This window comes from Arachis ipaensis, chromosome B6, assembly GCF_059453495.1.
Source record: "Arachis ipaensis isolate K30076 ecotype BB chromosome B6, ASM5945349v1, whole genome shotgun sequence".
Lineage (NCBI taxonomy): Eukaryota > Viridiplantae > Streptophyta > Magnoliopsida > Fabales > Fabaceae > Arachis > Arachis ipaensis.
Window position 1 is genome coordinate 79,245,754 of NC_142441.1, and position 26,773 is coordinate 79,272,526.

The 26,773-nt window shown below is 40.7% G+C and overlaps 1 non-coding gene across 1 annotated transcript; it reads left to right on the forward strand.

Annotated features, from left to right (window-relative positions):
- Window positions 1-20,072: 20,072 nt before the first annotated feature.
- LOC148561470 (small nucleolar RNA R71) lies at window positions 20,073-20,176 on the forward strand. Its single transcript, XR_015886341.1, has one exon. It is a non-coding gene; the product is annotated as a small nucleolar RNA R71 (small nucleolar RNA).
- Window positions 20,177-26,773: the final 6,597 nt, after the last annotated feature.

Consider the following 26,773-nt stretch of genomic DNA (forward strand, 5'->3'; position numbering starts at 1 on the left):
AATCTCAGTCAGGCAGATATAAAGTGATAATGGTGTTTTCGAATTTAATATAATAAGATAGGGATAGAAATACTTATGTAAATGCTTTTCGTTCCTCTGAACCTCTGCTTTCCTGCTATCTTCATCCAATCAGTCTTACTCCTTTTCCATGGCTGGCTTTATGTGATACATCACCACTGTCAATGGCTACTTTCGGTCATCTCACGGGAAAATGATCCAATGCCCTGTCACGGCACGGCTAATCGTCTGGAGGCATCACCCTTGTCAATGGCTTCATCTTATCCTCTCAGTGAATAATATGCTCACGCACCCTGTCACGGCACGGCTATTCATCTGTCGGTTCTCGATCATGCTGGAATAGGATTTACTATCCTTTTGCGTCTGTCACTAACGCCCTGCAATCGCGAGTTAGGAGCTCGTCACAGTCATTCAATCATTGAATCCTACTCGGAATACCACAGACAAGGTTTAGACTTTCCGGATTCTCTTGAATGCCGCCATCATTCTAGCTTACGCCACAAAGATTCTGGTTAGGAGATCTAAGAGATACTCATTCTAGCTTAATTCATGTAGAACGGAAGTGTTTGTCAGACACGCGTTCATAAGGGAGAAGGATGATGAGCGTCACACATAATCATCACCTTCATCACGTTCTTGGGTGCGAATGGATATCTTAGAAGAGAAATAAGAAGAATTGAATAGAAAACAGTAGTACTTTGCATTAATCTTTGAGGAACAGCAGAGCTCCACACCTTAATCTATGGAGTGTAGAAACTCTACCGTTGAAAATACATAAGTGAAAGGTCCAGGCATGGCCGAGATGGCCAGCCCCTCTGATCTAAGAACCAGCCATCCAAAGATGGTCAAAAAGACGCCTAATACAATAGTAAAAGGTCCTATTTATAATAAACTAGTCACTAGGGTTTACATGAGTAAGTAATTGATGCATAAATCCACTTCTGGGGCCCACTTGGTGTGTGTTTGGGCTGAGCTTAAGTGTTCCACGTGCAGAGGCCATTTATGGAGTTGAACGCCAGTTTCTGTGCCAGTTTGGGCGTTCAACTCTGGTTTTGGATCCTTTTCTGGCGCTGGACGCCAGATTTGGGCAGAAGGCTGGCGTTGAACGCCAGTTTACGTCGTCAATTCTTGGCCAAAGTATGGACTATTATATATTGCTGGAAAGCCCTGGATGTCTACTTTCCAACGCAATTGGAAGCGCGCCATTTCGAGTTCTGTAGATCCAGAAAAGCCACTTTGAGTGCAGGGAGGTCAGAATCCAACAGCATCAGCAGTCCTTCTTCAACCTCTGAATCTGATTTCTGCTCAAGTCCCTCAATTTCAGCCAGAAAATACCTGAAATCACAGAAAAACACACAAACTCATAGTAAAGTCCAGAAATGTGAATTTAACATAAAAACTAAGGAAAACATCCCTAAAAGTAACCAGATCCTACTAAAAACATACTAAAAACAATGCCAAAAAGCGTATAAATTATCCGCTCATCATCCAGTAAAAACCTGCATGGCCAAAGAACGAACGGACTTCCCTCACAGAGGAGGGGTAAGATAAACTAGAAATAACATCCACCTTTGCTGGATCTACAGAAATGCCAGTATTAGACACAACATGTCCTAGTACAATCCCTTGTTTTACCATAGAGTGACATTTTTCAAAATTCAATACAAGGTTTGTACTGACACATCTATCTAATACTCTAGATAAACTATCTAAGAAAAGGCTAAAGGAATCACCATAAACGCTAAAATCATCCATAAAAACCTCCATACAGTCCTCAATAAGGTCAGAGAAAAGACTCATCATGCCTCTTTAGAAAGTAGCTGGTGCATTGCACAAGCCAAAGGGCACTCTCTTATAAGCATAAGTCCCAAAAGTACATGTAAAAGTAGTCTTTTCCTGATCTTCAGGAGCTATATGAATCTGGAAATAGCCTGTGTAACCATCTAAAAAGCAATAATGTGATTTACCTGACAGGCGATCCAGCATTTGATCAATGAATGGAAGGGGGTAGTGATCCTTACGAGTGGCCTGGTTGAGGCGCCTGTAGTTAATGCAGACCCTCCAAGCGTTCTGTACTCTGGTTGCTATGAGCTCTCCATGCTCATTCTTCACTGTAGTGACTCCAGACTTCTTGGGTACCACTTGTACTGGGCTTACCCATTCACTGTCTGAGATGGGATAGATGATATCCGCCTCAAGTAGTCTGGTCACTTCCTTTTTGACAACCTCTAAGATAGTGGGATTCAGTCTTCTCTAGGGTTGACGAACAGGCCTAGCTCCCTCTTCTAAAAATATTATGTGCTCACAAACTTGAGGGTTGATGCCTTCTAAGTCTGCCAAGCTCCATCCAATTGCTTTTCTGTGTTTCCTCAGCACATTAAGTAGCTGTTCTTCTTGTTGGGACGTGAGTTCCCTTGCAATGATAACTGGAAACTTTTGCTTGTCCTCAAGGTAAGCATACTTGAGGTGTGGAGGGAGGGGCTTTATTTCTAATTTCTGTTCATGGTCAGGCTTTGGATTATTTGGGGCTGGTGATAATGGCAAAGTGCCCTCATTGTCCTCCGAAATTGTCCCCACACTTGGACCTTGTCCTGTGTACTTCATTTCTAACTCCTCCTGGTGAACTTTAGCCATGGTTTCATCTATGATGTCACACTGGGAGATAGAAAGGTCATCCAGAGGGTGCTCCATAGCTCTATTTAAACTGAATTTCACTATTCTGCCATCTATTTCAAAAGAATAAGTTCCGGAAAATGCGTCCAGCTTGAACTTTGAAGTCTTCAGGAATGGTCTTCCAAGCAGGATTGATGATGGCCTTCCTGAGTCATTAAGGGGCATTTTCAAGATATAGAAGTCAATGGGAAATGTGAGCCCCTTAATGCTCATTAATACATCTTCAGCAATTCCAACCACTGTAATTATGCTTTTATCTGCTAACACAAAATGAGCTGTCGACCTTTTTAAGGGAGGGAGCCTCAAAGTATCATATATAGACAAAGGCATTATACTAACACATGCTCCTAAATCACACATGCAGTCAAAAAGTATCACACCACCAATAGTACAATTAACCATACATGGACCTAGATCACTACACTTTTCAGGTATACCTCCCATTAAAGCAGATATAGAACTACCTAAAGGAATAGTTTCTAATTCATTAATTGTCTTTATGTATACATAAATCTTTTAGAAACTTTGCGTATTTAGGTACCTGCTGAATAACATTTTAGGATCAGTTACCTCAACCTTTTTGAATATTTCTACCATTTTGGGATCAAGTTCCATCTGCTTCATGGGCTTCCTTGCAATTTATGGAAATGGAATAGAGAGGGCATTTCCTGCAAGGTCTGCCTCTTTTGGTGTTTTCTTTTGTGGTTGAGCTTATTCTTCTTCAACCATGTCTTGTATGTTCTCTTCCTCTTCGTCATCCTCTACTTCCACTACCTCTTCAGCTGAGGCTTGTTCTGATGGGATTGGCTCCTTCTGATTCCTCTCTTGTAGCATAGTTCCGGACCTTAGGGTGATGGCATTGATGCCACCCTTTGGATTTGTCAATGGTTGAAAGGGAATTCTACTGGAGCTCAAAGGCTGGTTGTTGGAGTTATTTAGTGATCCAATATGTGATACAAGAGCTTGCAAGGTAGAGTTCAGACCATTTAGAGTAGAAGTAAGGTTGTTTTCCATGGCCTGCTGTCTCCGATCAATAGATTGTAGTAACTCATCATTAGAAGATGAAGAGGGATAAGTGATCTGAGAGGTCTGCTGTTGGTTGTGCTGTGGACTTTGGAATTGCCTCAGGTGAGGTGCTCTGTAAGGCTGGTTCTGGTTCTACTGCCTATTGTTGTTATTATTCCACCTCTGATTTCCCTGATTGTCTCTGCCTCCTCTGTTATTGTTGTCCCTCCAGCCCTGGTTAGAATTATCTCTCCAACCTTGGTTTGAATTGTCCTGCCATCCATGGTTGTAGCTACCACCTTGATTGTATCCTTGATTGGAACGGTCATAGAAGTTATGAGTGGCTGCCACAGTGTTGTCTTCCTGTTGGAGCTGCGGACATTCATCAGTATAATAGCTCTAATCAGCACAAATCCCGCATAGTCTTTGTGGAACCAACTATTGGCTTTACTGTGGTAGAGAGGGCTGAGCTTGCTGAGCTTGTTGTTGACTCAACTGCATCTGCTTCAGTAAGTTGGTCATTTCACAGATACTCTGAGTTAGAGCAACAATCTTTCTGCTAGAGGATATTTTCGCAACAGCTTTTGACCGGCTTTATTTCTGCCTATGATTCCTAGTAGATTCAGCTAAGTCGCTGATCAATTGCCATGCCTCATCAGTAGTCTTGTACTTTTTCATAGACCCATTGCTAGCACTTTCAAATGTGGTCTTATCTTGGGGCCTCATGCCCTGTGTGCGTAGCCGAGCAACACTATCTTGTCAATCATATGGTGGAGGCATGCTTCTAGAAGATTGTTGAAGCGCTATCAGTATTCGTAGAGAGTCTCAGATTCGTCCTGAACAATCATGGAAATGTCTTTCCTCAGTTTATCAATAACTTCAGCTGGAAAGAATTTTTCCAAAAATTCTCTTCTAAGCGTATTCCAGTCAGAAACAGTTGTTGCGGGTTGAGTGTAGTAACAGTCTCTCGCCTTTCCCTCAAGAGAGAATGGGAAAGCTTTTAACAAAATAGAAGTTTTATCTGCACTATCACGCTTGACAGTAGAGCAGGCTGCTTGGAAATCCCTAAGGTGCTTGATAGGCTCTTGAGCAGGTAAGCCATGAAACTTAGGCATCAAGTTGAGCAGTGCAGTCTTTATTTCAAAGTCTGTAGCCACCGCTGGGTGATGCGCTTGAAACGGTTGCTTTGTAAAATCAGGGGCTCCAGCCTCCTGGATAGTAACTCTTCTGGGTGCTGCCATGTCACCTGCACGTAAATCAACCGAATCAGTAGAAAGGGAGCTTGTTTCTTCCTTACGTGACGTTTCAGATTCGCCCTCGGGGAGGACTAACCAATGCCGAGCTTGCCTTATACGTGGAATAGTTCTTTCGATCTCAGGATCAAATACTAGCAAGCTTGGATCAGGAAGTGAACGCGTCATTTAACGAAAGAAACATGCAGCTCATAGTAGCAAAATAAAATAAAATGCAAACAAATAAATTCCAATCAATAACTTAGCACTCTATTGTAACTCCTCGGCAGCGGCGCCAAAAATTGATGTGGCGGAAATTGCCGAGTTAAGAAATTATTATAAGAGATACGTTGCAAGTATAGTTCTCAACCAACCAAAATTCTTCTTATCAATTTAAAAGGGTGGTCACAAAATTAGAATTAAAATACTGGGAGTATAAATCCTATGTCGTCTCCCAACGAGTTGCAGAAAGGTGTGCTATTTTATTAATCAGTTGTTTTCTAAAATGGTTTGAGTTGATAAACAGGAAATTAAATTAGAGAAATTATGTAATTTAAATAAAAACCTTGACCGGGAGTAGATTAGTTGGAAGCCCTATCCTTGATGGAGTTCTCTCAAGATCAATAGATAATTGAAGGTTGTCTGCTCAGTTATCCTTTACCAGATAAAGGAAAGTCGAGCAAGTTAGAAGTCAGTTTCTATTCACAAGTTCTGATCCTCTCCCTTAGGAAGCACTAGTGTTAGTGATTAGAGGGCGACCCAACGCTAATCCCAATTATAATTTTACTCTTGAACATCCAACTCAAGGTCTTCCTTTCAATCAACTCCCAATCAAGTTATGGAACTACTCGCTCATTATGAATGTAAACTTCACAAAATAAGAAATGGAAATAAGGAAAGACATGATAGATAATAATCAAAAGGATTAATAAAAATAAAAATAATTCTTTCATTAATAAATTCTAAAGATAGTCCAATAGTAACTCTGAATAAATTGAGGATATGAAAGAGTAAATGACAAGTAAGGAAAACAAACTAGAATGATGAAGTCTTGATAGAGGTAATAACTCTTCTCAATATCCCAATCTGAAAAGCAATAAAATCAAAATCCTAAGAACTATGAATGTGTAGAGAGAAAACCCGGAGGAGGAGTAAAATCAGATCTAAAACTAAAATTATGTGGAATGAATGTTCTTTTTGTTTTTGCATGTTCCCTGGCTCTAATCTGTTTTTCTGGGCCAAAAACTGGGTCAAAACAGGGCCCAAAATCGCCCCCAGCCAATTCTGCAGATCGCGCACGTCATGCGATCGCGTCATCCACGCGTTCATGTCATCCAGCGTCTTGCCTTGCCACGCGTGCGCGTTGTCCACGCCTTCGCGTCACTTGTGCAGTTTCCATTCCATGCGTTCGCGTCAGGCACGCGAGCGTGTCACTGCAATTTCCTCTATTTCACGCGGTTGCGTGAGTCATGCGTCCGCATCACTTCTCGCTGGTCATCTCCTCAATTTCTTGTGCTCCTTCCATTTTTGCAAGCTTCCTTTCCAATCTCCAAGTCATTCATGCCCTATAAAGCCTGAAACACTTAACACACAGATCACGGTATCGAATGGAATAAAGGAGAATTAAAATACATAATTAAAAGTCTCTAGGAAGTAGTTTTCAACTATGGGGTAATTTTGGGAAGGAATTATAAATACATGCTAATTTAATGAATAAGTGGGTAAAGATTTGATAGAAACACACAATTAAACACAATATAAACCATAAAATAATAGTTTATCAATCACCAAGCAACTTGCTGAATTGACCAAGCAAATAGAGAAGAATCAGGCTGCAGCTATCCACACTCAATCATCACCTCAAGAAGAATTGGAGACAGAAGAAGGAGCCAACTGGGAGGAAGCTAATTACCTTGGAAACTCATCTAGGCAAGCTAATGATCCTTACTCTAAAACCTATAACTCTGGTTGGAGAAACCACCCAAACTTTGGGAGGGAGAACCAACAAAACCAAGGCCAAGATCATAGACCTCATAATCCAACCCAGTACAACAACCCCACTCACCAAAACTCCAACCAAAAAATATACCAGACCACACAAAACACTTATTCACATCTAACATACCAAATCCACAATAACCACTCTCAACACCCCAATTCCAACCAATCAGCACCACATGATGATGATAGAATGGCCAGAATGGAAGCTATGCTTGCAAAGCTTAACAAAGAGTATGAAGACATGAAAAAATTCTGGGAAGAGGAGAGAGGTATTATGAAAAGCCGAGGGGAGGTTCTTAAGAATCTCGAATTTCAAGTAGGACATCTTTCACAACAATTTCCAAGGCCTACTGACAGTTTTCCAAGTGATACAGAGAAAAATCCAAGAGGGGAAATGAAGAAGGTAAGGTGGGAAGAATGCAAGTCAATCAATCTGAGCAGTGAAGAAGGTCTGAAGAAAGAATGCTCCATACACTCAGAGCATGATGAAGGAAAACCAAGGAAGGATGTAAGAGAGATAGAAGAAATGGCTTGCCCTGAACAGAGGAAGCAACAAAAAGAGAAAGAATACCTCGAGCCCTTTGTGCCACAAGCACCATTCCCACAGAGACTCAAGGAAAGTGAGGAAGACAGGTCATATTCAAGATTCCTAGACATTTTTACAACACTCAGTGTCAACATCCCCTTCATCAAAATTCTTCAACAGATGCCAACATACATCAGGTGCATGAAAGATTTGTTGACCAAGAAAGGAACCTTAAAAGGGGGAAAAACAGTGAAAATGAACAAAGAATGTAGTGCCCTCATCAAGAAAGACATACTCACGAAGAAAAGAGATCCAGGTTGTTTTCATATTCCATGTGCCATAGGAAAGACTAAAATTGACAAGGGATTCTGCGACTTAGGTGCTAGCATAAATGTGATGCCTCTATCTCTTATGAAGAAGTTACAAATCAATGAGCTGAGATCCACGGATGTAATCGTTCAATTGGCAGACAAAACTCAGAAGAAGGCTGAAGGACTAATTGAAAATGTATTGGTGAAAGTAGGAAACCACTTCCTTCCCACTGACTTTGTTGTTCTGGACATGGAGGAAAGCTACCTCCATCCCGTTATTCTAGGAAGACCATTTCTAGCTATTGGAAAAGCTCTCATTGATGTAGAACGAGGAGAATTGATATTGAGAATACATGATGAGCAGCTCACTTTCCAGGCCTTCAAACCCGTGCATGAATCTGAGCAAGAGAGCAAAGAATTAAAAGAAGAGCACATTGAGAGTCCCGTAAAGGAGAATAAAAATGAACCACATGGGCAACATCTGGAGCTTTCCTTGATAGATAAACAAGAAGCTTAAGCGAAGAAGCAACCAATGGAGTTCAAGGAAGAGTCGAAGCTACAAGAGTGGAGAGGAGCAGTTAGCAAGGGACTTCATGACACAACACTCATGGGAGCAACACTGGAAGAAGAGGGAAGATTTGTGAAGAAATTACCAAGGGGATGAAGAAATAAAAAGATTCCTACAGAGGGTTTTTCCCCTGGAGACAAAGTGATATCAGCACACCATCCACCAATTCCACCCCATCTTCCAACCATTCCATCTCAATTACCTCAAGTGTTCACCATTAGAAAGGTCCTCTCCCTAGAGCATGTAGAAATCATTAAGGAATCAAGTGGAGACCGCTTCACTGTAAGGGGAGAAGACCTAAGGCACTACAATCCACCATGACAAAGACCAACCGTCAAGCTAGTGACGCTAAAGAAGTGTTCCATGGGAGGCAGCCCATTATTTAGTTTTTCTTGTTTTTAATACTTCAGTATGAATAATGAGTGTTGCTCTAGCATGAATTCAAGACCATTTTGACAATTTTTCATGACATTGAGAAGCATATGATCCAATTCTAAGTTTGGTGTGCCTACAGGCACACTAGGATACCTTTCAAAAATAATGATCATAATGCCAGTTTGACATTTGTTTCTTGGAATTTATAGCCAAACATTAAGTTTGGTGTTCTATATATTGTAAGAACAAGTCATGAGAGTCAGGTTTTCTTGAGCTTTGAAAGTCATGAGAGCGCAATCATGGTTATAATTTTTAGTTCATATTTAGACATAGCAAAATAAATCTTTTCTCATGATGGTTTAACCAAAAAGTGACACTAATTTCGTTGAGATTTCAATGACAACATTTGGAGGAAGTAACACTTTGTACCATATGACCAAACACTAAGTTTGGTGTCCTCCAAGATTATATATAGTGGCACCAAAAAGAGTCACGGTTGGTTAAACAAGCATGAAGAATGGTAGTCAAAGTTTTAATTTTAAATATTATTTGTTCTTTTACCACCACCTGTTAGTACTCACTCCTTTTGTCTTGTTATGATTGTTAGGTGCACAGAGAACTATTTCATGAAAGGGACAAGACAAGGAAAGGAAAGGCTAGCATGAAGACAAAAGGGGATCACATAGCTTGAAGGGTGAGTCTAAGCATCCTTGGAAGAAGCACTTGGAAGACCGAAGAGATATGCTTCATGAAGAGGCAACTTTTGTCTTTATTCAACCTTGCACGCACAACGTTAACTTCTCACTTGTCCCAATGAATCCTAGCCATCCATTTTTCATTAAAGCTTACTACAAATAGCCTCCCTTGAACCGTGCATGTGAACTCAAATCTCACACTTCTTGTACTCATATATTCAACGCTTTTGTGCTCTAAAACCAAAGCCTAGAAGCCGTGTTCCTTGTGCTAAAAAAAAAACACCCTTGTTCACTTGCTTCCATAACACTTCCTTAACTTCAAACACTTTTCCTCCGAAAGTGTATCACACCAACCAATCTCCTTCATAAACCTTCAACCTCAACCATCAAGAAAAGCATGGATTCTTCTTCATGTTCTAAAAGAAGGAGAGGAAAGGAACCTGTCACTGAGGAAGCTGAAAATGACTTTGATCGATGGAAATTCAGATCATGGTTCCACCAAATGCTGGACGAATGACAAAAAGATATATCCAGAAATTCCTTTCCTGTTGCTTGAGGAGGGATGCTCAGAAATAAAAGCCAAGATCAGAAAGAGGAAGTGGGAAGAGCTGACCTCACCAATTACCAAGATTAATGCAAACATCATAAGGGAGTTCTATGCTAATGCCACAAGACTAGATATGACTGAAGCACCAACATACAAAAGTTTTGTATGGGGTGTAGAAGTAGACTTTAGCGCGAAGGCCATTATGAAGGTCTTAGGACTAAGGCAAGCACATTTTGATGAGCCAGGGTACCATAAAAGAGTGAACGGGAACCCCGATTATGATGAAATTTGTAGTGATATCTGTGTGATAAATACTGACTGGGAAAGAGACAATGAAGGAAGGCACAAGTACCTGAGAAAAGGGGATCTCACTCCTGAGGCAAAGTGTTGGTATGAACTGATAAAGAGATCAATTCTGGGCACAGTGAATACATCCAAAGTTAACAAACGAAGGACTGTCATGCTACACTGTATAATAGTGGGAGGAGAGGTAAAGGTTCATGAGATCATTGCAAATGATATTCAAATGATCTCAGAAAAAAATGCTGCTGAAGCCTGGCTATATTACCCAAGCACCATTATGAGGTTATGCATGAAGGCCAGAGTGCCACTGGAGGATGCAAACCCCACATGGCTGCATCCAGGCACGCCTATGACCTTTGAAAGAATGATGAATGTCTCGGGGGCACAACAAGCACGAAGGCTGATAAACCATTATTTTATGATTTGTATTGTGCTTAATTGTGTGATTTTATCAAGTCTTCACCCACTTATTCATATGATTAGCATGATATTACAAGTCCTTCCCAAAATTGTTCCATGGTTGAAAAAATTGCTTCCTAAAGATCTTTTAATTGTATATTTTTATTCTCCTCTATACCGTTCGATGCCGTGAGCTGGCAAAAATGGAAGGAAAACAAGAAATTGAGGAGATGACCAGTGAGAAGCGACGCGGACGCATGGCTTACGCGACCGCGCGAAATGGAGGAAAGCGCATTGACGCGCTCGCATGCCTGACGCGAACGTGTGGATTGGAAGCCGCACGAGTGACGCGAATGCGTGGACAACACGCACGCGTGGCAAGGAAAAACGCTGGATGACACGAACGTGTGGATGACGCGATCGTGTGACATGTGCGATCTGCAGAATTTGCCGAAATCACTGGCGTGGATTCTGGGCCGTATTTCAACCCAGTTTTCGGCCCAGAAACATAGATTAGAGCCAGGGAACATGCAGAGACCAAGGAGGACATTCATTCGACATAATTTTTAGTTTTAGATCTGACTTTACTCCTCCTCTAGGTTTTCTCTCTATACATTCATAGTTCTTAGGATTTCATTTTTTATTGCTTTTTAGATTGGGATATAGAGAAGAGCTATTACCTCCGCAAGACTTCATCTCTCTAGTTTGTTTTCTCTACTTTTTACTTACTCTTTCATATCCTTAATCTGTTCAGAGTTACCATTGGATTATTTTTAGAATTTATTAATACAAGAACTATTTTTATTTTTAATTGGTCTTTTTGATCATTATTTTATCATGTCTTCCTTTATTTCCCTTTCTTATTTTGTGAAGTTTACATTCATGATGAGCGAGTAGTTCTCTAACTTGATTGGGAGTTGATTGAAAGGAGAACCTTGAGTTGGAATGTTCAAGAGTAAAATTGTAATTGGGTTTATTGTTGGATGGCTCTCTAGTCACTGACACTAATCCTTCCCAAGGGAGAGGATTAGAACTTGTGAATAGAAGTAGACTTCCAACTTACTTGACTTTCCTTTACCTAGTAAAGTATAACTAAGTAGAACAACCTTCAATTATCGATTGATCTTGGGAGAACTCCAACAAGGATAGAACTTCCGATTAATCTAATCCTGGTCAAGATCTTTATTTAAATTACATAAATTTTTTGATTTATTTTCCTATTTATCAAACTCAAAACCAATTTGAAAAACCTCTGATTAATAAAATAGCACATCTTTCTGCAACTCGTTGGGAGACGACCTGGGATTCATGCTCCCAGTATTTTAATTCTAATTTTGTGACAACCCTTCTAAGTTGATAAGTGGACTTTTGTTGGTTAAGAACTGTACCTGCAACGTATCTCTCATATTAATTTCTTAATCTGCCAATTTCTGCCTCGTCAATTTTTGGCGCCGTTGCCGGGGAGTTGCAATAGAGTGCTAATTTATTGATTGGAATTTGTTTATTTGCATTTTATTTTATTTTGTTTTTGTTATCATGAGCTATATGTCTCTTCCATTGAAAGACGTGTTCACTTCCTGATCCAAGCTTGCCAGTATTTGATCCTGAGATTGAAAGAACTATTTCACGTATAAGGCAAGCTTGGCGTCTGATGCGGGGAAAACTTGTCTCTCAACAAATCTCCCTTCCGCAAGTGTACCGAATTTGTCGTCAAGTAAAAACTCACAATAGAGTGAGGTCGAATCCCACAGGGATTGACTGATCAAGCAACTTTAATTAGAAGAATGTTCTAGTTGAGCGAATCCAGAATTTGGGTTGAGAATTGCAGAAAATAAAATGGCGGGAATGTAAATAACAGAAAAGTAAATGCTAGAATTAAAGGACTGGAAGTAAATGACTGAAAATAAATTGCAGAATTGTAAATGGGAATGGGGGATTTGCTCATAAAAGTAAATGGCAGAAATTAAAGAGAATGGGTAAGATCAGAGATGGGGAGTTCATTGGGCTTAGGAGATGTTGCAATTCTCCGGATCAAGTTCATTTTCATCTCTTCCTCAATCAATGCACTCATTGATCTCCTTGGCAATCTTAATTGATTGAATTACAATTTCTTGCAATTCAATCTCTCAAGTCTTGATCAATAGCCAATTCCTTGGTCAATTGCTCATGAGAAGAGATGAAGTATGGTCACTGATTATACCACATGCATTTCCCAAATCAAGTATTGAGAGGGTTATAGTCACATACCCATCCAAACCCAATTTGGTCCAACATGAGAAAGCATTTCTAGCTTGATCTCTTCATTCCTCTTTCAAGGTTCAAAAGAGATCCAAGTTTGAATAGCTTCCTTTCCAAGATAACTACTCAATGGGATGAAGATCGAAAGCTTTCAAGTAAAATCAAGAGAAAAGATAGAAGAAGAATAATAAAAATTAGTATTAATCCATCAAATTACAACAGAGCTCCCTAACCCAATGAAACGAGTTTAGTTGTTCATAGCTCTAGAAAATGAAAACAAAGATGGAGAATACATCATAAAACTAGAAAATGCAGAGAAGGTAAAATACAGAGAGTAGTTCTCTTTTTCCAGCCTCCAGAACTCCTTTAACAATTCAAAGCTACTCCTATATATACTACTCTTCTCAGCTTCTAGTTTGCTCTTCAAGTCTTGGGCCTTTGGATCTTGAGTTTGAAGCAGTTCTTTTCTTCATTTGGGCTTGGCTTTACTTGCAGAGAGAAAGTGCTAAGTGGGCAGAGACTTTAGCTCAGGATGTTAGGGGTGTTAACATTTAGTGAAAGTATAAGTTCGAGAACGTTAGTGACACTTAACATTTTCACTAACGTTCCAATGTACCCCTTTGCCTCACGTTAGAGCCCACGTTAACTAGGTTAACGTGGCTTCTAACGTGGCCTTGCCAACCTTCGAGAACATTAGTGACACTCAACATTGTCACTAACGTTCCAATGTGCCCCTAGATCTCACGTTAGAGTCCACGTTAACTAGGTTAACGTGGCTTCTAATGTGGCCATTCTTAGCCATCCCAATGTTAGTGATAATGTTGAGTGTCACTAACGTTGGCTCATCATTCATCCCTCATCGTTAGCTTCCACGTTAACTAAGTTAACGTGGAAGTTAACGTGGCTCCTTGGGGGGTTGTGTGGTTACTTCCAACGTTAGTGACGATGTTGAGTGTCACTAATGTTGTCGACAATTCTCACTTCTTACGTTAGCTCCCACGTTAACCAAGTTAACGTTGTGTGTTGCATCCTTAGGCCAACGTTAGTGACAATGTTGAATGTCACTAACATTGGCTTCTCTTCCCCCTTTAACGTTAGAGGCCACGTTAACTAGGTTAACGTGGGCTCTAACATGGCCACTCATGAGTGTTTGCCAACGTTAGTGACAATGTTAAGTGTCACTAACGTTGGCTCAACTTCCCTTCTCCACGTTAGAGTGCACGTTAACTTAGTTAATGTGACTCTTAAAGTGGGCAATGATGGCTTTGAGAGTGTTATTGGCAATCACTTTTCTCATTAACCTTGCAAGTTACCTCCCTTTCCTTGCTTCCTTTGGTCCTAAAATCAAGCAACAGAGTGCATCAAAGTTCTAGTCCAAGTCATGGGTAATGCACCATACAATTTGTCACTAAATTCATGCAAAATCCTCATGAAATAATGTAAAATGCACAATGTATGCTTGAATCAAGGTGTAGGTGAATATCTACCCAAAACTAGCTTATTTCCTAAAGAAATGCATGAAACTACCCTAAAAATAGTAAAGAAAAGGTTAGTAAAACTGGCCAAGATGTCCTGGCATCACAACACCAAACTTAAAGCTTGCTTGTCCCTAAGCAAGTACTGGAACAAGAGAATGATGAATGGAATATCCAAAGGAATGAGTCATTCTTGTGGAAGTCATGTTACTGATTTTATGGTGGTTTCATACATAGCAACTTAGGTTCATTCCATTACTGGCTTTCAGACTTTTATCATGTCTTAAAACACTCACTTTGCTTACATCCCATGAGACTTTTATTCATTGATCCCTTTATTGTCATTTCAGAGCTTATTGGTGTTCTTAGGCTAAGTGCTCTGTAAGGGGGCAACTTTTTAAGATAAGCTTTCAGCCAACACTCCCGAACCAGTTGGTTCAAGGTGCTAGGTGTTGAAGCACCCCTAAGGACTTACTCCCTCAAGTCTCTCCCCCATTCATACACACCACAGGCACATAGTTCATTTATTTTCTTTCTTGAGACCTTGGTGTCCAGCACCTCTTTGGGTTACTAAATGCTTTGTAGTGAGGGTTACTTTTGATAGTGGATTTTCAGCTGATAATCCCGGGTTAGTTAACCCAATTTACCAAGTGATAAAGCACCCCTGAGAGCTTATTCATCCAAGTAGATCCCTCACACAGGAGCACCACAGACACTTGTCTTAAGGTCCAAACCATTGGTGCCTAGCCTTATTGCTTACTCTTTTTCTTTTGTTTTTCACTTCCATTGTTCTTTCCCTTTTCTCTTATTAGGATCTTGTTATTAACTTAGTCTCATGGGTATATCCAAAGTTAAGTTTCAGGATAGATAGTTGTCCTCCTAGCCTTGTGGTTGAACCAACTTAGCTAACTTATGACTACCCCAAAGATTCATGAATGCACTTCCACATTATGAACTCTACTCTGGTCTTTTTAAAAAAAACATAAACATTCTCTTCTTCATTTGATTTAAAATGGACAAGCTTACAAGTAAATAAGGGAAAGATGCAGTGACATTTAAACCAGAAATCATGGACCTATTCAGAAAGAAAACTTAAAAGACAGAATTTAAAAAGTTTAAACATAACATGGAAGCAAGTTCTATTTCATACAAGATCTTCCTTATTTTAAAGCATAGAAAACGATGGACTAAAAAGAACTCCACCACCTTTCATTCATGTGGATGCCCATGCTCCCATTCTTGCTTGTCCTCATTGTGTCTCTCTTGAGTGCTTGTGCTCCCACTTCCTTTGCCTTTTCCAAGCAGCTTCTTCCAGAAACCACCATCTTCCATCTTCTTCTTGAGTGTCTCCTTTTGCTGTTTCACCTTCCTCTCTTCTTGTTCTACAAAGTCTTTTTGGACCTCGTCATATGTAGGGATGGCATAGTGTAGCTGATGCATATTACTAGTCATGTAGTTCAACTTGGCTTGAGTGTTCACATAGAACTCCTCCCTATGTAGTTGCCTTCCTTCATTGAGTACACTGAACTCATTGAAAGTTTTTATTTGGGCTATCTGCCGCTAGTTGAGTTCTTGCAAGTGCTTCTCTTGAAGCTCTTGCCTCTCATTCACTTGGTTGATGGCTTGAGTGAGCCTGGAGTAGTGTTCCTGCTGCTGCTCCATTTGTTATTTTTGCCATGCTTCCTGTTGGCTCAGCCAGTTGGTTTGAAGGTTCAGTATTTGCTCTTGTTCTTCCATATGTCTCATCCCCAAATTCTCAATGGCTCTTAGAAGGTGACTCATGTTCAAGTTGGCTGGATCATAATACTCTCCTTGTTGATATTCTTCCTGATGAGGTTCCTCTTGGTGAACTATTTCTTTTGCTTTTGCTTTTCCTATTTGTGGTTTTCTTTGTTGTTGAGCAGGTGTAGTATAAACCAATCACTTGAGTGTAACTGGCCTCCCTGGGTTCACCCAGTCTGGATTGCTGTCCTCAAATACTACCCTGGCCTTGTTGCATAAGCGGAGAATGGTGCTGGGGTACCAAAACCTGGCACCTGAATCAACCTTCTCAGCCGAATCTTGAATCCCCTCGGCGATGAGCTCATTCACATTGATTTCCCCCCTTGTATTAAGCAATGCACCATAGTAGCTCGATTGATGTTTACCTCTTAATTATTTGCAGCTGGTAAAATGGACCTCCTCACAAGTTCAAACCACCCCTTGGCTTCAGGGCTCAGGTCTCCTCTCTTGATGAACTTGGGTCTCCCATCTGTGTACCTCTCCCAGTCAGCTGCTATAACACAGATGTCTGCCACTATCTCTGAGAGCTCATTATTATCAGGGCTTCTACTTATCCTTGCCTGATAACTTTCCTCATCAAAACGAGGTGATTTCAGGTGAAGAACTCTTGTTATGGCATTTGGGCTGAAGTCCACCTCTTTTCCTCTTACGTAACTTTTGAAGGTTGGGGCCTTGGTTTTATCCTCTCTTACTACATTCGCATAAAATTCTTTGATGAGGTTTCCATTGATCTTCCCCTCTGGACTTGTGAGCAATTGCCACCCCCTCTGTTCGATTTTCTCCAGAATTTGTGGTGACTCATCTGCATTGATTTGGAAGATTAACTCTGGCAATATCTTTCTCGCCCTTATCCGTTCGAATTCACGTTCATGAAAGGCAGTTTTGAATTTCTTCTCATCAAAAGGAACACTCTCCATGGGTTCCTTCCTCTTTTGCCTCTTTGAGCTTGATGATGCCATGAATTGAGTTACTGTTTTGAGATGGAGGTTGGAGGATACGGAGAGATGAGGAATAGGTTGGCTAGGACAGAGTGTGATGAAGGGGTTTGAGCAAGCCGAAAGTATGAAGTGTGGAGAGTGGGAATTTGAGTGTGAGGAATGATCATGCACTAAGGTTCACTTATATAGGGAGATCATGAGTGGATGGAAGGTGTGGATTGCAAGGATTGTTGCTTGATGGACGGTTGGAGTTGTGTATGAAGGAAGGACAAGGATCATCACTTAATGAGAGTGATTGGTTCGGTCTTCAAGGTCTTCTTTCTCCAATGTTGCATGGCAGCGTTTCCCCATGCATTCCCTCTTGAGATATGTGTGTAGTACTCTTCATTAAGTGGCGAAATCTCCCCCATTTAATTGTCCAATCAATCCCCTTTTTATGCTTCTTTTCCTTTCCTATAAAGATTTAAAATAAGGAAATTAATATCATAAAAATCAAACTCTACGGCTAGAATAATAAATAGAAGAAAAAGAGTTTGTTTATTTATGAATTTCAACTAACTAACTACTTGTGTATCCTTATGCATTTTGGTGGCACCATGGGGTGACAACAAACATAGTTTGAAGCAATGTGATGAAAAGTTTTGTTCAAAGCTCCCAAGACTAGCATGCATCTTGGCTTGCTTTGAACACCAAACTTGTTCTTCACTATATACTGCATGATAAAGATTGCACCAAGTGTTTGTCAAGTTTGGGTTGAAATTCATAAACATTGATTTATTCATTATTTTAAAAACATATAAAACATGGGTTGCCTCCCATGAAGCGCTTCTTTAGCGTCACTAGCTTGACGTTTTTCCTTCATCAGGGTGGTTGGTAGTGCTTAAAATCCTCCCCTCTTGCTGTGGACTTATATCCATTGGTTGGATCAATGATCTCCACATGTTCCAGGGAAAGAACTCTGTTGATAGTGAAGACCTTTGGTAACTGAGATGGTACAGTGGGGAGATTAGGGGGAATATCTGGGAAGTAAGCTGAGACAACTCTATCCCCTGGAGAGAAGTCTTCCGTAGGGATTTTCTTGTTCTTCCACCTCCTTGGTACCTTCTTCTTTGTCTCTTTTGATGTTGCCTTCCCCTTGGTGACCTCTTTTTCTAAAGGAGTTGTGGTGCTGTCTTCACCTGCCTCTAGAGGTTTAGGTTCCTCCAACTTTTCCTTGAGCTGTGGCAATTGCTGTTTTCCTTGTTTATCTATTAAAGGGATCTCAGAATGAACTGGCTGTGCTTCAGTGCTTGTTTCCTCCTTCAGTGTCTCATTATCATTTGTGCTTAGTTCCTTGTCCTCTTGATCTGTTTCTTGTGAGAGTTTGAAAACATTGAAGCTGAGTCGTTCATCATGGATTCTCAATATTAGCTCCCCTTTCTCTACATCGATAAGTGCTCTGGCCGTAGCTAGGAATGGTCTTCCCAATATGATTGGATGAGTGTGACTCTCTTCCATGTCCAGGATGACAAAGTCTATTGGGAGAAAGTATTTCCCAACCTTTAGCAACACATTTTCCACCACTCCTATTGCTTGCTTTTGAGTTTTGTCAGCGAGTCTGATGATTACATCTGTGGGTATTATCTCATTGATCTGCAGCCTCTTCGCCAGGGATAAGGGCAGTAAGTTGATGCTGGCACCCAAATCACATAGTGCTCTATCGAACATAGTTTCACCTATGGCACAAGGGATGTGAAAACTCCCTGGGTCTCTTCATTTTGTAGGCAACTCAGGTTGAATAAGGGCACTACATTCCTTGTTCATCACTATAGTCTGGCCTCCTTTGAGTGAGCTTTTCCTGGGAAGAAGTTCCTTCATATACTTGATGAATGCAGGCATTTGTTGAATTGCCTTGATGAATGGTATGTTTACATGCAGAGATGCAAACAAGTCTAGGAACCTTGAGTATATTCTTTTTCTCACAGCACCATTGAGCAGTTGAGGGAAGGGTGCATAGAGCTTCAGCAGCTCTTGTTGTGAGATTTCTGGTTCTTGGCGATCTCTATCCTCCTCCTTTGTTGAGTTGTCTTCAGGTTGTTTGCAAAGTTTGCCTTGCTTGTCTTCAGTCTCTTGATCACTCGCAGTAACCATTTTGCAATCTTCCCATCTTACTTTCTTTGCTTCTCCTTTGGGGTTTTTCTCCGTGTCACTTGGGAAGCTATCAGTAGGTTTGGGAATCTTCTCAGCTAAATATCCCACCTAGAATTCCAGCTTCCTGATGGTCTCTCCCTGGTTCTTAATATTGGCTCGCAACTCCTCTTTGAACACCTTATTTTCTTGAATCTCTTGGCATATTTCTTCAAGTAAGGCCTCAATCTTAGAGAGCTTGTCATTAATTGATGAGTGATTTGGAGCAGATGTGCCGTTTTGGTTTTGATAAGCGTGTGGAAAAGTATTGTTGTGGAGGTGTTGAGATGTCCTCTGTGTGAATTGCTAGTGAGCTGCATTGTTGTTGGAGTTGTAACGTCTCTGGTATTGGTTTTGATCTTGCTCACTTCCCCACCCAAAGTTTGGGTGGTTTCTCCATCCAGGGTTGTAGGTCTTGGAGTATGGATCATAGTTTTTCCTTGGTGAATTCCCAATGTAGTTGGCTTGCTCCTGACTCCCCTCTGCTTCTTCATTCACTCCTTCTTGGGTTGTTGATGAAGTGGAGATTGCTGCTACTTGGTTCATCTCCATCTTCTTGGTGAGGTCAGCCAGCTGCTGGATAATGAGCTTGTTTTGGGCCAACAGAGCATCTACATTGTTTAGCTCCATTACTCCTCTTGTGTTCCCTCTTTCGGAAGCATAGAAGTAATCGTTCTCTGCTACTGTTTCAATAACATCTATGGCTTCCTCAATAGTCTTCTTCTTGTTCAAAGATCCTCCGGATGAATGGTCTACGGCCTTCTTTGACTCATAAGAGAGTCCTTCATAGAAAATGTGCAGCTGCACCCATTCGTTGAACATGTCAGGTGGACACCTCCTTGTTAAGTCCTTGAACCTCTCCCATGCTTCATATAGAGTCTCACCATCTTGTTGCCTGAAAGTTTGGACCTCATCTCTCAGCCTATTGATTCGTTGATGAGGGTAAAATCTTGCTAAAAATTTGTTCACCATGTCTTCCCAAGTTGTCAAGCTTTCCCTTGGGAAAGATATCAGCCACTTGGCTGCTTTGTCCCTAAGTGAGAATGGAAACAAGAGCAGTCTATAGGTATCAGGATGAACATCATTAGACTTCACTGTGTCACATATTCTCAGGAAGGTGGTCAAATGTTGATTGGGGTCTTCTTGAACACCTCCTCCAAACGAACAGTTGTTCTGAACAAGGGTGATGAGCTGTGGTTTAAGTTTAAAGTTGTTGGCATGGATTGTTGGCTTTTGGATGCTACTTCCACAATTGCCTGGGTTTGGATTGATGTAAGAGCCCAAAATTCTTCTATCCTCCCCAGCATGATTTGCTCTACCTCCTCCCCCATGGTTGTGATCCTCTTCTTCATGATGGTTTTCCATGTTGTCTTCCATATTTGTTTCAAAGAATTCCTCTTCTTCTTCAGCACCAACCACTTTCTTTCCTCTTGCCTCCCTCCTTAATCTAAGGAAGGTCCTCTCAGGTTCAGAATCGAAGGAAGTTGAAGCCCCGCTTCTTCTCCCTGTCATACAACCATCAAGTGCAAGCAAGAAAAGATAGGTGCAGAAAGTATTTGTGTCAGAATTACTATTAGTTGTGGGTGATGCAATATATCAAACAGTTAGTGGGTTAGCAAACAGACTTGAAAATAACAAAGAAAAACAAAAGAGTAGAGGGGGAAGGGAAGAAGTTTAACTAAAACAAAAAGTAAATCACTCAAACAGAAAATGAAATTCACAAAATAAAAATGCTCAATCTAGTGATCTTCCAATTTAATCATTGTTGATGCACAATCAATCCCCGGCAACGGCGCCATAAACTTGATGCGGGGAAAACTTGTCTCTCAACAAATCTCCCTTCGGCAAGTGTACCGAATTTGTCGTCAAGTAAAAACTCACAATAGAGTGAGGTCGATTCCCACAGGGATTGATTGATCAAGCAACTTTAATTAGAAGAATGTTCTAGTTGAGCGAATCCAGAATTTGGGTTGAGAATTGCAGAAAATAAAATGGCGGGAATGTAAATAACAGAAAAGTAAATGCTAGAATTAAAGGACTGGAAGTTAATGACTGAAAATAAATTGCAGAATTGTAAATGGGAATGGGGGATTTGCTCATAAAAGTAAATGGCAGAAATTAAAGAGAATGGGTAAGATTAGAGATGGGGAGTTCATTGGGCTTAGGAGATGTTGCAATTCTCCGGATCAAGTTCATTTTCATCTCTTCCTCAATCAATGCACTCATTGATCTCCTTGGCAATCTTAATTGATTGAATTACAATTTCTTGCAATTCAATCTCTCAAGTCTTGATCAATAGCCAATTCCTTGGTCAATTGCTCATGAGAAGAGATGAACTATGGTCACTGATTATACCACATGCATTTCCCAAATCAAGTATTGAGAGGGTTATAGTTACATACCCATCCAAACCCAATTTGGTCCAACATGAGAAAGCATTTCTAGCTTGATCTTTTCATTCCTCTTTCAAGGTTCAAAAGAGATCCAAGTTTGAATAGCTTCTTTTCCAAGATAACTACTCAATGGGATGAAGATCGAAAGCTTTCAAGTAAAATCAAGAGAAAAGATAGAAGAAGAATAATGAAAATTAGTATTGATCCATCAAATTACAACAGAGCTCCCTAACCCAATGAAAGGGGTTTAGTTGTTCATAGCTCTAGAAAATGAAAACAAAGATGGAGAATACATCATAAAACTAGAAAATGCAGAGAAGGTAAAATACAGAGAGTAGTTCTCTTTTTCCAGCCTCCAGAACTCCTTTAACAATTCAAAGCTACTCCTATATATACTACTCTTCTCAGCTTCTAGTTTGCTCTTCAAGTCTTGGGCCTTTGGATCTTGAGTTTGAAGCAGTTCTTTTCTTCATTTGGGCTTGGCTTTACTTGCAGAGAGAAAGTGCTAAGTGGGCAGAGACTTTAGCTCAGGGCGTTAGGGGTGTTAACATTTAGTGAAAGTATATGTTCGAGAACGTTAGTGACACTTAACATTTTCACTAACGTTCCAATGTACCCCTTTGCCTCACGTTAGAGCCCACGTTAACTAGGTTAACGTGGCTTCTAACGTGGCCTTGCCAACCTTCGAGAACGTTAGTGACACTCAACATTGTCACTAACATTCCAATGTGCCCCTAGATCTCACGTTAGAGTCCACATTAACTAGGTTAACGTGGCTTCTAACATGGCCATTCTTAGCCATCCCAACGTTAGTGATAATGTTGAGTGTCACTAACGTTGGCTCATCATTCATCCCTCATCGTTAGCTTCCACGTTAACTAAGTTAACGTGGAAGTTAACGTGGCTCCTTGAGGGGTTGTGTGGTTACTTCCAACGTTAGTGACGATGTTGAATGTCACTAACGTTGTCGACAACTCTCACTTCTTACGTTAGCTCCCACGTTAACCAAGTTAACGTGGGAGTTAATGTTGTGTGTTGCATTCTTAGGCCAACGTTAGTGACAATGTTGAATGTCACTAACGTTGGCTTCTCTTCCCCCTTTAACGTTAGAGGCCATGTTAACTAGGTTAACGTGGGCTCTAACGTGGCCACTCATGAGTGTTTGCTAACGTTAGTGACAATGTTAAGTGTCACTAACGTTGGCTCAACTTCCCTTCTCCACGTTAGAGTGCACGTTAACTTAGTTAACGTGACTCTTAACGTGGGAAATGATGGCTTTGAGAGTGTTATTAGCAATCACTTTTCTCATTAACCTTGCAATTTACCTCCCTTTCCTTGCTTCCTTTGGTCCTGAAATCAAGCAATAGAGTGCATCAAAGTTCTAGTCCAAGTCATGGGTAATGCAGCATACAATTTGTCACTAAATTCATGCAAAATCCTCATGAAATAATGTAAAATGCACAATGTATGCTTGAATCAAGGTGTAGGTGAATATCTACCCAAAACTAGCTTATTTCCTAAAGAAATGCATGAAACTACCCTAAAAACAGTAAAGAAAAGGTCAGTGAAACTGGCCAAGATGCCCTGGCATCAGCGTCGGTTAGTCCTCTCCGAGGACGAATCTGAAACGTCACTTAAGGAAGAAACAAGCTCCCTTTTTACTGATTCGGTTGATTTACATGCAGGCGACATGGCAGCACCTATGAGAGTTACTATCCAGGAAGCTGGAGCCCCTAATTTTACACTGCAACCGTATCAAGTGCATCACCCAGCTGTGGCTGTGGATTTTGAAATAAAGACTGCACTACTCAACTTGATGCCCAAGTTTCATGGCTTACCTGCTCAAGAGCCTATCAAGCACCTTAGGGATTTCCAGGCAGCCTGTTTTACTGTCAGGCATGATGGTGCAGATGAAACTTCTATTTTGTTAAAAGCCTTCCCATTCTCTCTTGAGGGAAAGGCGAGAGAGTGGTACTACACTCAACACGGAGCAACTGTTTCTAACTGGGATACGCTTAGAAGAGAATTTTTGAAAAAATTCTTTCCAGCTGATGTTACTAATAAACTGAGGAAAAACATTTCCACGATTGTTCAGGACGAATTTGAGACTCTCTACGAATACTAGGAGCACTTTAACGATCTTCTGGAAGCATGTCCCCAGCGTATGATTGACAAGATAGTGTTGCTCGGCTACGTCACACAGGGCATGAAGCCTCAAGATAAGACCACATTGGAAAGTGCTAGCAATGGGTCTATGAAAAAGTACAAGACCACTGATGAGGCATGGCAATTGATCAGCGACTTAGCTGAATCTACTCGAAATCACAGGCAGAAACAAAGCCGGTCAAAAGCTATTGCAGAGGTATGTTCTAGCAAAGAGACTACTACTCTAACTCAGAGTATATGTGAAATGACCAACTTACTGAAGCAGATGCAGTTGAGTCAATAGCAAGCTCAGCCCTCTCCACCACAGCAAAGCCAACAGTTGGTTCCACAGAGTATGCGAGATCTGTGCTGATTATAGCCATTATACTGATGAATGTCCGCAGCTCTAGCAGGAAGATAGCACTGTGACAGCCACTCATAACTTCTATGACAACCCCAATCAAGGATACAATCAAGGTGGCAGCTACAACCATGGATGGCAGGACAATTCCAACCAAGGTTGGAGAGATAATTCTAACCAGGGTTGGAGGGACAATCATAACAGAGGAGGCATAGATAACAATAAAAACCAGAGGTAGAATAACAGTAACAACATCAGACAGCAGAATCAGAATCAGGCCTACAGAGCACCTCATCTAAGGCAGCCTCAAGCATCTCAGCAGACCCCTCAGATCACTTATTCCTCTTCATCTTCTAATGATGAGTTATTACACTCTATTGATCGGAGACAGCAGGCCATGGAAAATAACCTTACTTTTACCCTAAATGGTCTGAACTCTACCTTGCAAGCTCTTGTCTCACAGATTGGGTCACTAAATAACTCCACTAACCAACCTTCGAGCTCCAGTGGACTTCCTTCTCAACCCTTACCTAATCCCAAGGGTGGCATTAATGCCATCACTATGAGATTCAGAACAACATTGCAGAAGAGGAACCAAGAGGAGCCAAGTCCACCAGAACACACCCCAGTTGAAGATGCAGTGGAAATAGAAGATGCTTAAGAAGAAGAGGACACACAGGACATAGTTGAAGAAGAGGAAACTCAACCATAGGGTGAAGTACCAAAGGATGCTGAAACTATGGATAACACCCGTCCTGTTCCCTTTCCACAACTCACAAGGAAGCCCAGGAAGCAGATGGAACTCGATCCCATAATGGTAGAAATATTCAAAATAGTTGAGGTAACCATTCCCCTTTTTGAGGTTATTCAACAAGTACCTAAATATGCGAAGTTTCTAAAGGATTTATGTATACATAAAGATAAATTTAATAAATTAGAAACCATTCCTTTAGGTAGTTCTATCTCTGCTTTAATGGGAGGTATACCTGAAAAATGTAGTGATCCAGGTCCATGTATGGTTAACTGTACTATTGGAGGTGTGATATTTTCTGACTGCATGTGTGATTTAGGAGCGTGTGTTAGTATAATGCCATTGTCTATATAATATGCTTTAAGGCTCCCTCCCTTAAAAAGGCCTTTGTCTATATGTGATTTAGCAGATAAAAGTATTATCACAGTGATTGGAGTTGCTGAAGATGTATTAGTGAGCATCAAGGAGCTCATGTTTCCCATTGATCTCTATATCCTGGAAATGCCCCTAATGACTCCGGGAGGCCATCCTCAATCCTACTTGGAAGACCATTCTTGAAGACTTCAAAGTTCAAGCTTGACGCATTTTCAGGAACTTATTCTTTTGAAATAGATGGCAGAATAGTGAAATTCAGTTTAAATGAAGCTATGAAGCATCCTCCGGAAGATCATTCTATCTCCTAGTGTGAATGATCATTACCCCTTGCCATTCATTGATCAGATGCTTGATCGCCTGTCAGGTAAATCCCATTACTACTTTTTAAATGGTTATACAGGCTACTTTCAAATTCATATAGCCCCTGAGGATCAGGAAAAGACTACTTTTACATGTCCTTTTGGAACTTATGCTTATAAGAGAATGCCTTTTAGTTTATGCAATGCACCAGCTACTTTCCAAAGGTGCATGATGAGTCTTTTCTCTGACATTATTGAGACTTATATGGAAGTTTTTATGGATGACTTTAGCGTGTGTGGTGATTCATTTAGCCTTTGCTCAGATAGTTTATCTAGAGTATTGGACAGGTGTGTTAGTTCAAACCTTGTTTTAAATTTTAAAAAGTGTCATTTTATGATGAAACAAGGAATTGTTCTAGGGCATGTTGTTTTTGATACTGGTATCTCTGTAGACCCAACAAAGGTGGATGTTATTTCTAGTTTACCTTACCCTTCCTCCGTGAGGGAAGTCCATTCGTTCCTTGGCCATGCAGGTTTTTATAGGAGATTCATTAAGGACTTTAGTAAGGTAGCATTACCTTTATCCAGATTGCTGCAGAAAGATATTGAGTTCGAGTTCAGTGAACATTGTGAGTAAGCTTTTAATAAGCTGAAGACCGCCCTGACTCAAGCTCCAATTGTGGGAGGACCAGACTGGAGCCAGCCATTTGAAATTATGTGCGATGCTTCCAATCATGTAGTAGGAGCAGCGCTCGCTCAGCACGAAGGTAAGGACCCTTTTGTTATTGCTTATGCATCTAAAACTTTAGACGCTGCTCAGTCTAATTACACAACTACTGAAAAAGAGCTCTTAGCTATTGTGTTCGCTCTGGATAAATTCCGAGCCTATTTACTTGGTACTAAAGTAGTAGTGTACTCAGACCACGCAGCTCTAAATTATTTATTAGCTAAGAAGGAGTCCAAACCAAGGCTTATACATTGGATACTGCTACTACAAGAATTTGATTTAGAAATTAAGGATAGGAGTGGTAACCAGAATCTAGTGGTAGACCACTTGAGTTGCCTTGATCACATTACGGATGTCTCCACTCATATAAATGATAATTTCCTATTTGACAACTTACAAGCAGTATCTGAAGTAGTCCCTTGGTATGCGCCTGTAGCTAATCATCTAGTCAGCCGCACTTTTCCTCCAGA